This window comes from Felis catus, chromosome C1 (assembly GCF_018350175.1).
Source record: "Felis catus isolate Fca126 chromosome C1, F.catus_Fca126_mat1.0, whole genome shotgun sequence".
In the NCBI taxonomy this organism is placed as follows: domain Eukaryota; kingdom Metazoa; phylum Chordata; class Mammalia; order Carnivora; family Felidae; genus Felis; species Felis catus.
The window spans coordinates 18,864,987-18,877,157 of record NC_058375.1 but is presented as its reverse complement, the minus strand read 5'-3'; the positions used below and the strand labels follow the sequence as shown (position 1 = coordinate 18,877,157).

General features: G+C 42.9%; 1 long non-coding RNA gene across 1 annotated transcript; it reads left to right on the top strand.

Moving 5' to 3' along the window:
- The first annotated feature begins 5 nt into the window (after positions 1-5).
- LOC123379520 lies at positions 6-10,813 on the top strand. Its single transcript, XR_006584013.1, has 3 exons — positions 6-1,256; positions 6,554-6,679; positions 10,049-10,813. It is a non-coding gene; the product is annotated as an uncharacterized LOC123379520 (long non-coding RNA).
- The last annotated feature ends 1,358 nt before the right edge of the window (positions 10,814-12,171 follow it).

Here is a 12,171-nt window from a genome sequence, read left to right as displayed (position 1 = left end):
GGAGGGGGAGGGGAAAGGGCAGACTGGGGGCCGGCGGGAACCAGTGCCCCGCGCCAAAGTGGGCTGGTGCTCCGGGCGCTCGTGGCGTTTGGAAGATGGGCGGGCTAGCCTGAGTACGCCTTCCCGGCAGAGGTGTGAAAAGTCGCCCTTGGTCTTCAGCTTTCCCAAAAGGGAGGCGTCAGTTGGGCCCTGGATCTGTCCTGTGTGAGGTGGTAAATTTTCGAGGGCTGCGGAGGGCCCTGCAGTTATCTCGGGCCTGGGGTGGCGGGAAGAAGTGCCGGTCCGCGTGGGGCAAAGAGTGGCTCTGGGTTTGCAGCCCCCGCCCCAGCTTTAAGTTGTTGAGGGTGTTTGTTTCTTTCTTTTTATTTGGTTATTTTAGAGAGAGAGTGGGGGAAGGGGCAAACAGAGAGAGAGAGAGAGAGAGAGAGAGAGAGAGAGAGAGAGAGAGAGAGAATCCCAAGCAGGTGTCATGCTCAGCACCGAGCCGGATGGGGGACTTGAACCCACAACCCAAGAATCAAGACCTGAGACGAAATCAAGAAGAGGGTCAACCCAGTGAGCTACCCAGGAATGCCCGAGTTCTAGGTTTTTAAGTCTTATTTTCTCAGTGCCTGACCCGGCCCTCATTGTAGCTCCGCCTCCAGGAGGGGCGGGCTCAGTCCCAGGAGGCAGGGACTACCCAGGTGAGGGCGTGGTGTACTGTGCAGCCCAAATCCGCATGCTGACCCTCTTCTGGGGCTTGGCCTCCACCCCCCCTCCCCGCCCCCACCCTTTGCTTTAAGGCCCGGTTTCTCAGCCAAGCCACTGCTGCCATTTGGGGCCTGATAATTTTGTATATGGGGGCTTGTCCTGTGTACTGTAGGGTGTTTATCTGCATCCCTGACCTCTGCCCACAGGATGCCGGGGTTATTCCTGCTCTTGTGACAGCCAAAAATGTCTCAAGACTGCCAAATATCCCGTTGGGGGGAGGGGAGTCATCTAGGTTAGAGCCGCTGTTAATACCGGTTTGGGGGAAGTGACCCTTTTCAAAAGCAGGAAGCAATGAAGTCTTGATTACAAGAACCACTTGTGGCCTGGCTCGCCTGCTCTTCTCCCAAGAAGCTCTTGGTCTTGCTCCATCGGCTCTAGCCAGAGGTTCTCCCGGAGTCGGAGCCGCCCCAGAGGAGGAGCAGGTCCAGGTCCAGAAGGCGCCACCAGAAAAAGCACGGGCGCCACTCGTGGTCTTACTCGCTGAGCGGGTGGAGTTCTCGCAGCAGGTCCGGTCCTGCGGGAGGGTTGTATTACTACGGGATCACTCGGGGGCAACAGTACTATGGCTTAGGGTATAATACGCTAGCCTAGGGTGTACCCGAAAGAATGCAGTGGTTGGAGGAAGAAATCCAGCAAGAGGTCGCAGAGCAGAACCCCGTTTTGCTTAAGTTAAAGGTTGCGCGGGTCATTTGTCGTCAAGAGGGGCGCAAAGTTCACCTTTTTTACATGTGGGGCTACAGTGTATGAGGAAGCTGGGAACCAAGGTCGTTGTGTCGTTTAATTTCTTTGATTTCCTTTGATGCATACAATGTAGCTTTGTGTTTTGCGGGGGGTGGGGGTGGGGGCATTAGCTGATTAGTAGGCAAAACTGTACAATACAATCGATAGCGTATTTTTAAAGGGCATTGCTCTTACCCCTTAGGACTAAAGATTAATTGTGACTGTTAAATGGCTCCGAGTGGAGGATTCTACTGCAGGCAGTTCTTAATAGAAACTTTTTTGGTAATGTTTATTTATTTTTGAGAGAGAGAGACAGAGCATGAGCAGGGGAGGGGCAGAGGGAGAGGGAGAGGCAGAATCTGAAGCAGGCTCCAGGCTCTGAGCTGTCGGTGCAGAGACCCATGTGGGGCTGGAACTCACAGACCTCAAGATCACAACCTGGGCCGAAGTCGGAAGCTTAACCAACTGAGCCACCTTGGCACCCCCATAGGAGCTTTTTAATCAACTTTTCCTTTCTCGATGTTTTCTCTCTCCACACTTTTTTACATTTACTGGGGTTAACATGATTGTCAAATATTTTATAAACATAAGTAAGCATCTTTATATGGCTTTTATAATAAAGCACATGCTTAATTTGTCATTCTTAGCCTTTTTGGGATAAGTTGTAGAATGAGTGCTTGTTTTTGTCCTTTGTAGGTACAATGGAGCTATTAGAAACAGGAAAAGCCAGTGCAGCTGGATGTTGGCCTTGCCAACCAGTCTCAGAACTGGTCCTGTAGTTAAAGAAAGAAACTTAGGAGCAGCTGTAACAAATAATGCAAAGTTCAAGACAATCCAGATTAACCTAAACAAAACTTTGCAAAAAACTATTGCCTGAAAGACCTGGTTAACCATTTTTATTTGATTTGCCTTAGACTACACTTCCAGAAACTCTAGCTAAATATAATTTGCTAATGTCAAAATAGCAGATCTGAAAATACTAGACAAGCCCTCACTCATGAAAATGGGAGAGTAATCAACTTTATATTTGGTGACCAACCATACCAGATTGGGACTGTCCTTGAAAATCCCACGTTCCAAGAAACCCTTCCTGGATGTAACAAGCCCGGGTTTTCAGCAAAGAGTGCCAGAGATTGGGGGATAGGAAGAGATACAAAACCCATATTATGTCCCCTCCCCCCAAAAAGGAAGACAACATCATTTTTAGTGACAAATGAATAGGGTGATTATCTGCCTTATGTTGACCACTGACACTGGCAGCCATGATTTTGTGGTTGACCATAATGTATCTATTGTGGCATTTCCTCAGAGCAACTTAAATTCTAATCACGTGCGTTCATAGTCCATGTAACCGTTGCGCTTTGGATGGAGTTAATGGCAGTTTAATTTTTAACTTTGTGAATATTGTGACCATGTTTTCTAAGAGTTGAGATGATGAAAATGCAAGAGTACAACACCAATGCCAGCAGGACCCAGCCAATACCGAAAAAGAAGACTAAACGTCTGTGTTGTTTTACTGACAGGCGGAAGGACACAGGCAACTGGTTTTGGATAAATGATCCAAAGAGAGCATACTGCACAACTTGCAGAAAAGAATTTGGGGTTGGGTATGGTGGAGGGGGGGTGTGAAAAAACATACGGAGACTGAGTACCACAAGTGTGGGATGAGACAAGCAGTACTTTTGAATCAATTACAAGTGTCTTCCTCTCCTAAAAAGACGCCAGTGCTTGAGGGAAGGTAGCAGTCGCTGAATTAGTGTGGGCATACCCCCCAAATGAACATGTGTTACGTTATTGCTTCCTTGATTGCTCTATGAAGCTGAGTGAAGTTACATTTCCTGATTCAGAGGTTGCGACTAAAATGTCCTGTGGACGAACAAAAGGGGAACTTTTGATTAGGATGTATTGGTCCCTTCCAGCATGGAGCCGATTCTGTCAGATCTCACCAATAATCGTGCCTTCTGCAGTATGTCAAGTGATGTGTTGTATCATGGCAATAAAAAAGAGTTCTCCCTACCTCTTTGGTTCTTTGATTTGAAAAATGGGGTTTCAAATAGGCTGCTTGGTTTCTGTGAAGATTTTAATGACACCTTAGGAAACATTAAACAAAAGAGCATTGATAATCCTGTCCAAATACAATCTAGACGTGGCTCACTTATTTGCATATTCAGCAGATAGTACGGATGTAAATGTCAGAAACTTCCATTCAGTCTAAAAAAATGGAAACCTCTTACCTGTTAAATGTCCTGCACACCTTGTACACAGGCTGCTAAACAGGGATGTGATTTACTTTCTTGTGACATTGACTCTTACGTAATGAAAGTTTTTGGTGACACTTCAGTTTCAGAGGAGCAGTTAATGAGACTTCTGACTTCGTAGAAATGGAAAGAGATAGACTCCTTAGACATATGCCTACAAGATGGTTGTCATTGTTGCCAGGCTTAGAAAAGATGTTAAAGTGTTGGCCTACCATAAAATCCTATTTTCAAAGTGTGGGAAAAGACGAATGCCCTTCTCTAGTTGGGAAACACACTGAAGATGAAAATGGAGAAAAGGATTACAATACAACAGAAATTTATATGCTGTTACTCCACAACTGCTTGGTGGTCTTTGAAAACAAACCGGTTCATGGGATGGAGCCCCACATTGGGCTCTCGCTCGCTCGCTCTCTCTCTCTGCCCCTCCCCTGCTCTTTCTCTCTCTCTCTCTCTCTCTCTCTCTCAAAAATGAATAAATTAACATTTTTTAAAAATGACAGACATTTTAGACATGGATAACCTCTATGATGAATTTATGGATGCAAAGAACCTGATTGACAAATAGCTGGTCTACCAAAAGAAGGCTATAGATAAATATGGATGGACATTTTGGGAGAGCTGGAAACAAACTCCTACAAGCCTAAAAACCTGCTGTTGCTAGTAAGTAAGATCCTAAGCGTACCATGCTCAAATATGTTTGTTGAGAAGCTGTTTCAGTTGATGCAATCACATTGGACTGACACCAGGAATCAGTGTAATGTGGGTTTGATAAGAGCACAGTTGCAAGTCAAGATGATTTTACGTTTCATTGTATTCAGTTTTACCACTACATAAAAGAAAAGGAGGACGTTCTAAAGGCCGCAGGCAGTTTAAGAAGTATTATTGGAAAAGGAAACTGAAAGAATAAAAATATCCTGAATTACGAGATAGAAAGAAATATGCCATTGCATATTTTATTTTTTAATAAAAATAGCAACGTCTGGTGCACCCAGGTGGCTCAGTTGGTTAAGCGTCTGACTCTCGATTTCACCCCAGGTCATGATCTCCTTATTCGTGAGATCGAGCCCCACATTGAGCTCTGCACTAACAGCGTGGAGCCTGCTTAGGATTCTTTCTCTTGACCTCTCTCTCTTTCCCTTCCCTGCTCATTCTTGCTCTCTCTCTCTCTCTCTCTCAAAATAAATCAACAAACAAACACTAAAAAATGAAAAGAATAGCAAATGTCTGTTTAGTTAATCCTATTGTATTTAGTTTCTCCTTTTAAAAAGTCACATATTTTTGCATCTTAAGAATAAAGATTAGGGGCATCTGGGTGGCTTTGTTAGTTAAGTATCCCAACTCTTGATTTTGGCTCAGGTCATGATCTGAAGGTTCATGAGTTCAAACCCTGTATAGGGCTCCACACTGATAGTGTGGAGCCTGCTTGGGATTCTCTCTCTCTAAAAATAAATAAATAAACTTAAAAAAATATTTAAAAAAAGGATAAAGATCAATATAACCTTCAAAATTTAAATATTCAAATTGTTTTTAAAAAGTTAATTAACTATTGTATTAGAGGAGACAATAAAAATATTGTTACGTTTTTCATATGTTATTTGTTTAATTAGTCCTATTATTACTAATTGTCTCTGTTAACTATTCCTATTTATTAATTTTTTTTAATTTTTTTTTCAACATTTATTTATTTTTGGGACAGAGAGAGACAGAGCATGAATGGGGGAGGGGCAGAGAGACAGGGAGACACAGAATCGGAAACAGGCTCCAGGCTCCGAGCCATCAGCCCAGAGCCCGACGCGGGGCTCGAACGCACGGACCGTGAGATCGTGACCTGGCTGAAGTCGGACGCTTAACCGACTGCGCCACCCAGGCGCCCCAACTATTCCTATTTAAATAATACCATTTATGTAACCGAAAGATAAAGAATGGAACATATATTTTCAAGTCTTTCATATTTTTATGTTAAAGTTATAATACTTGTGTATAATTATTTTCTATTATGGTGTGTGTGTGTGTGTGTGTGTGTGTGTGTGTGTGTGTGTCTGTCTGTTTTGGTTTGTTTTAGTTTTGTCCAACATTGGCTGTCCCTAAATCAGTCCTTTTATCCTTCTTAATTATGGAATTTTGGTCCTTGTTTTAAGTGGATTCTCTTTGGGATTTTACCTCCTCAGTACCAATTATCTTTTGCTAAAGAGAACCACCAAATAATTACTTTTGGTTGAGGAGATAAGGAAGGGCCTTGTAGCTAAATTGGTCTGTTGAAATAAAATGGATACTAGGCTTGTGAATTTTAATTTAGGCTATGTCTTGTAAATGCCTCTGATAATCATAAACAAAACTTAAATTGTTCTTTTATTTTTTTTAAATTTTTTTTTCAACGTTTATTTATTTTTGGGACAGAGAGAGACAGAGCATGAACGGGGGAGGGGCAGAGAGAGAGGGAGACACAGAATCAGAAACAGTCTCCAGGCTCTGAGCCATCAGCCCAGAGCCTGACGCGGGGCTCGAACTCACGGACCACGAGATCATGACCTGGCTGAAGTCGGACGCTTAACCGACTGCGCCACCCAGGCGCCCCAAATTGTTCTTTTAAAATGGTGTAAGATAATCACTCTTAACCAATCCCCTGCTGTCAGGAAACCCCCATTGTAATAATCCATCATTGCAAAGTTAAACAACTTCCCCAGTCTCATATTATAAGCATACTGTAATAACATACCTTTGAAGTTTTTGTCATTTTTTGTTTGAAGTCTCCCACTTTGTGAACTTTTTTCTTGTATGTATGATAAACTCAACATTTTAATTTGATCTGATTTTATTTTTGACAGTTTCTGGTGTCAGAAGTGGGATCTGAACTAGTCCCCTGAAGAGCCCCAAGGGTGGTAAGTAACCGGGTGCCAGTACCTACCGAGCCCATTGTTCTCACTGCTTTCTCACCAACCACGGAGTTCCAGGTAAGTCTCTCCTGGATCAGAGCTCCATTCTCTTTGTGTTTTCAGCTCTCTGACTTTATTGTGCATATCTATGTTTTGTTCCAGTTTCTTGGTTACCCTTCTGTCTGTAAGGGGGGAAAACCCATGATTCCTTGAGTTTCTAGACAGGAGTAAAATTCTTGAGATCCCTATAGATACAGCCATTTTAGAGACTCTATGGCAAAGATTCATTCCAATTGGCCTAAAACTCTTTCCCTACTTCTTTCAAAAACTCCTACTTCCTATATGTATATTCACTTAATAACCAGGATCTTGTCCGTTTTGGAAAAATGGGTGCATTCTATATAGGATAACTTGGAGTTACAGTGGCCACTTTGGGGGACCTTTAACTTAAGTAAGATAGTCGATAAGATAGTCCACCTATCTTAAGGATAGGGATACTTAGTAGGGATACTCCTGAAAGAGATGATCCTGAACCTTGCAACAACAATAGAATGTATTCCTTGTTTGGTATGGAGGCCTCCAAAAAACAAAATGACTCTAAAATAGACTCCCTAGGGGGGCCTGGCTTACTTAGTGCATAGAGCATATGACTCTTGATCTTGGACTTGTGCACGGAAGCCCCATGTTGGGCATAGAGCTTACTTAAAAAAGAATAGAGGGGTGCCTGGGTAGCTCAGTTGGTTGATTATCCGACTTTGCCTCAGGTCATGATCTCACAGTTTGTGAATCTGAGCCCCACATTGGGCTCTGTGCTGAGAGCTCGGAGCCTAGTGCCTGCTTCAGATTCTGTGTCTACCTCTCTCTCTCTGCCCCTCCCCTGAGTGTGCTCTGTCTCTCTGTGTCTTTCAAAAATAAACACTAAAAAATGTTTAAATAATAAAAAAGAATAGAATAGAATAGAATTAAATTTAAAAATATAAACTCTAGAGGAATCATTACAACAAGCCAATGAAAACCTCAAGGGCAAACCTCTGACATGAGAGACTTGAGCAACCTCCAGCTAATCCCTCTGCTCCTCTTTATCCTCCTTTACCTGATTATTCTGAGCCCACTAACCACTTTTATCTTTTACCCTTTCCCTCCAAGCCCCTTAAATATCAGACGTCCTAAGATAAGACCTTCTAATGAACCAGGGATCTTTAGCCTCAGCAGAAGTTAAACTGTGTTCTCAAACCAAACTTTGAGCCATTGTAAATGATTTTCCAGAATCTAAAAAGGACAACACTAAAAAGACAGAAGAATTGAAACATTTTCTTGGTGCCTGTGATCCTAGACTACCTGATTTTTACTAGTTCGTTAGCATGATAGTGAGTCCAAAAGATGCTTAAAAATGGCTTCAAGAACTATATTGGAAAGTCCCTACCTAAGAGTTTGAGGATCCCACCAAACATGCTTCCAGAGATAAATAAAAAGAGGAAAAAAACGAGTCAACTGCTTCAAGAAGCAGTTCTCAAAGTTTTTCCTATGAGAACATACTGGGCCGCATACAACCCTGTAAACAGAAAAAGGATGAGCCAGTGGCAGACTTCTGAATTTATTTAGAGTTAGTATTTAGACAACACCCTGGCCACAAAAGACTCTGGGGCTAGTTTTGCCTTGTGTGCCCATTTTATTAATGGGCTTCACGCAGACCTCAATGATTTGTGGAACGTGTCCCACAAATTTGTGGGACACAAATGATTTGTGGAATGTGTCCCATTTCCAATGGGACATCACTCCTCTCCCAGAGCTTCAACCTCTTGTGGAATATTTTGAAAGAATAATAGAACAGAAAAAATGTTATCAAACAAATAAAGTCATGGTCCTACAGCTGCAACAATTATGAGGACCCTGACCTAACTTCAAGGGATCTTGCCTCAAGTTGACAGAGATTCCTGTCAATACTGTAATCAAAAGAGACATTGGAAAAAGAATTGCCCACTTTTATTTATTTATTTTTTTTTTATTTTTTTTCAACATTTATTTATTTTTGGGACAGAGAGAGACAGAGCATGAACGGGGGAGGGGCAGAGAGAGAGGGAGACACAGAATCGGAAACAGGCTCCAGGCTCTGAGCCATCAGCCCAGAGCCCGACGCGGGGCTCGAACTCACGGACTGCGAGATCATGACCTGGTTGAAGTCGGACGCTTAACCGACTACGCCACCCAGGCGCCCCAAGAATTGCCCACTTTTAAATAGAGCGCCTGTTAAACAATCCAGTTGCCCTGTAAGAGAGTGCCCTCAGCTCCCAGATTCTGGTGATAACTGTCAACACTGATAGAGCTCTGAGAAGTTGCCTGGTAAGCTACTTCAATAATTCCTTAAATCATCAGGGAAAATTAACCTAAACTTAAATGGAGAAATTTCTACCTTGTTGATAGATACCGGAGCAACTCTATTTCCTTTAAACCCTACCATTATGCATGAAGAACTACCTTGGAGCAATAAAAATATCTTTGTGGTGGGAGTTTCTAGTCAAGTTCAAAGAGTTCCCTTACTGGAACCCATAGCTGTTACCCTTGGCCCTCTCTCTGAGTCATACCTTTCTATTATGTGATACTGCCCCTGTGAATTTCCGAGGTAGAGACCTGCTTTCTATATTAGGAGGCCACATAAAATTTTCCTCAGGAGAGATAGAGTTTCCAGACTCATCAGACACTGAAGCATGATGTGTTCTCCAAGTCCAAATTGATTGTCCTGAGGAGACTATTAAATTCGATGGAAGTGTAGATGCTATAGATCTCTCTGAAATCCCTGCTACTCTGTGGGCCTTTTTCACAGATGTGGGGGAAAAAATCAGAAGCGTCAAGCCCATTAAAATTCAGATTGATCCTTCTAAACCGCTTCCACAGTACCCCTGAAAACCCGAGGCCATAAAAGTCTCACCCTTATAATAGAAGATTGAATAAGTCAGAGGCTTCTTATTGCCTTAGTCCCTGCAAACCAATTCTTGCCTATGAAGAAACGTCATAGTTGGGGATGGAGATGTGTATAAGACCTTAGAGCCAGAAGTGAGGTTGTGATATCGAAGCTTCCAGGGGTAGTGTCGTGTAGTTGAGCTATGTCCGCATATGCTGACCTACAAGAAGACGGTGTAGAAAAAAGAACAATCTACAAGCTGTACCACCTGCCCTTCCCTTCATTACTTTATTGCTAGCTAGATCCTATTACTCACCAGGCTTGTCTTTTATAATGTAAATAATAATTATATTTTTTTAAACGTTTGATAACGGAAAACTCCAGACATACACAGAAGTACATATTGCAGGATAATAGACCCTCATCTGCTCATCATGTAGCTTCAACAACTATCAACGCTTGGCCAATCTTGTTTCATCTATACACGTATCCAACCCTCCTCACTGGATTCTTTTGAAGCAAATCTTAGATGTTATATTATTTTATAGGCAACAGAGAACCCCTGAAGAAAACCGCATGCACAAAGACTTAGCCAAATACTGCCAGTTAGCACGAGCGCCTACGGGACAGCAGAACCCACAAAACCCTGCACCTCTATCCAGAAACGTCTAATAACTTGCTAAAGTTTAAGTTTCCAACTTTGCAGTTAAACTTATACTATGGGTTATCACCCATGCCCGTGAGATACCAAAGCCAATTTGTACAACGATGCTGTCTGGAAAATTCTCAATATCTTACTGAAGTTCAAGTTTACAATGTTTTAAAGTTCAATCCATATGGATAATGGAATGAGAACTGAAATGGAAGTAGATGTGGGTTAGCCCCAGTTCTCCTAGTAACTTTAGCCTGTCCGAAAGCGAATCACGAAAAACTTGGAGACTGTTCCCTCGGAGGATGACTGTGATAGCTCAGTTTTCTTCAATCTCTGTGTCTCTAAGTCTTTAACAGATTGACTTTGAGTAGCACTACCTCTTGTTGGGGTTAGAAGAGGAAGCTAAAGTGCGCCTCACAGAGTTACTGTAGTTGAAAATGCCGTAAGCATAAGGTTAATATGTAGTAGCTGTGACAGTTTCTCAGACTTCCCTTGTTTTTGATGGACAGGTTTGAGGAGTACCAGTCATGAATATTGTAGGTGTTGATGATTTCTTATGTGTAACATTTTGTGATTAAAAATTACCAATCAGGGGGCGCCTGGGTGGCTCAGTTGGCTAAGCGTCCAACTTTGCCTCAGGTCATGATCTCGCAGTCTGTGAGTTCGAGCCCCGCGTCAGGCTCTGTGCTGACACCTCAGAGCCTGGAGCCTGCTTTGGAATTTGTGACTCCCTCTCTCTCTGTCCTTCCCCCGCTCATGCTCTGTCTCTCAAAAAATAAATAAACGTTAAAAAAAATTACCAGTTATAGTAACACCTGCTGTGATTACCTTAAATGCGCATGCGCACACGCACATACACACGCATACCACCTCCATGCTATCATTTTAGTGCAAGCCACCATCATTTCTCACTCTAACCACTCAGTGGTCTCCCTGCTTTATCTTAGGCCTCCACTCCCCCATCTTTTCTCCATAGAGCAGCCAGAGAGGCTTTAAAATATAAGTCAGATTCTACAACTTCTGTTCTCCAATGCTTCAATGGCTTCTCGTCTTGGAGAATAAAATCCTACAAGAGCATTCGTGCGCTAGCTCCTGGCCACCTCAGCAGTACCATCACTTAACTACTTTACCCCCTGGCTCAGTTGCACTGGCTGCAGACCCTGAAATACCCCGTGCTCCTGCCCTAGAGTCTTTGCACTTGGCCTCTCTACTGGGAACGTTCATCCCCCATGCACAGTGAGCTCCTTCACTCCTTTCAAGTCTCTGCTCAGATGTTTCCTGTAAAGAGAGGCAGTCCTCACACCCTATCTTGCAGAGCAGTCTCCCCCACAAGTCATCTTTTCACCTTCGCTTTGTTTCAAAATACTTATCACTACCTGACATTATATTCTTTATTTGCTTATTGTCTGTCTCTTCCATGAAAATACAAGTTTCATCACACCAGATACTTTATCCAATTTGTTTATTGCTATACCTTAGACTCAAAGTTAACACTCAATAAACATTGGCTGAATATGTTAATTAATGAATAAAATACTTTTTTTTTTAAACAAGCAAGTTGAGTTGTTAAATAGGGTAGCTCAGGGGTGCCTGGGTGGCTCAGTCGGGTAAGCGTCCAGCTTTGGCTAAGGTCATGGTCTTGCTGTTTGTAAGTACGAGCCCCATGTCACGCTCTGTGCTGACAGCTCAGAGCCTGGAGCCTGCTTTGGATTCTGTGTCTCCCTCTCTCTTTGTCCACCACCCCCCCCCCCCCCCCGCCAAATAAACATTAAAAAAATAATTTAAAAAGCTCACAATCTGGGACTCCTGAACTGCTAGATGTCTTTGAAGGTAGCAATTTTCTGAATTTCTAAAGGTCTGGTCACATTATGAGCTAAGAACAGGGGCATTGGTTCTTTCATGGATATGTCCCAGAATCTGGGGCAGTTCCTGGAATACACTGAGCACTGAATAGACCTATCTTTATTATAATAAACTGGGATGGAATGGCAATGTGGGAAATAAGGAATCACATTTTCT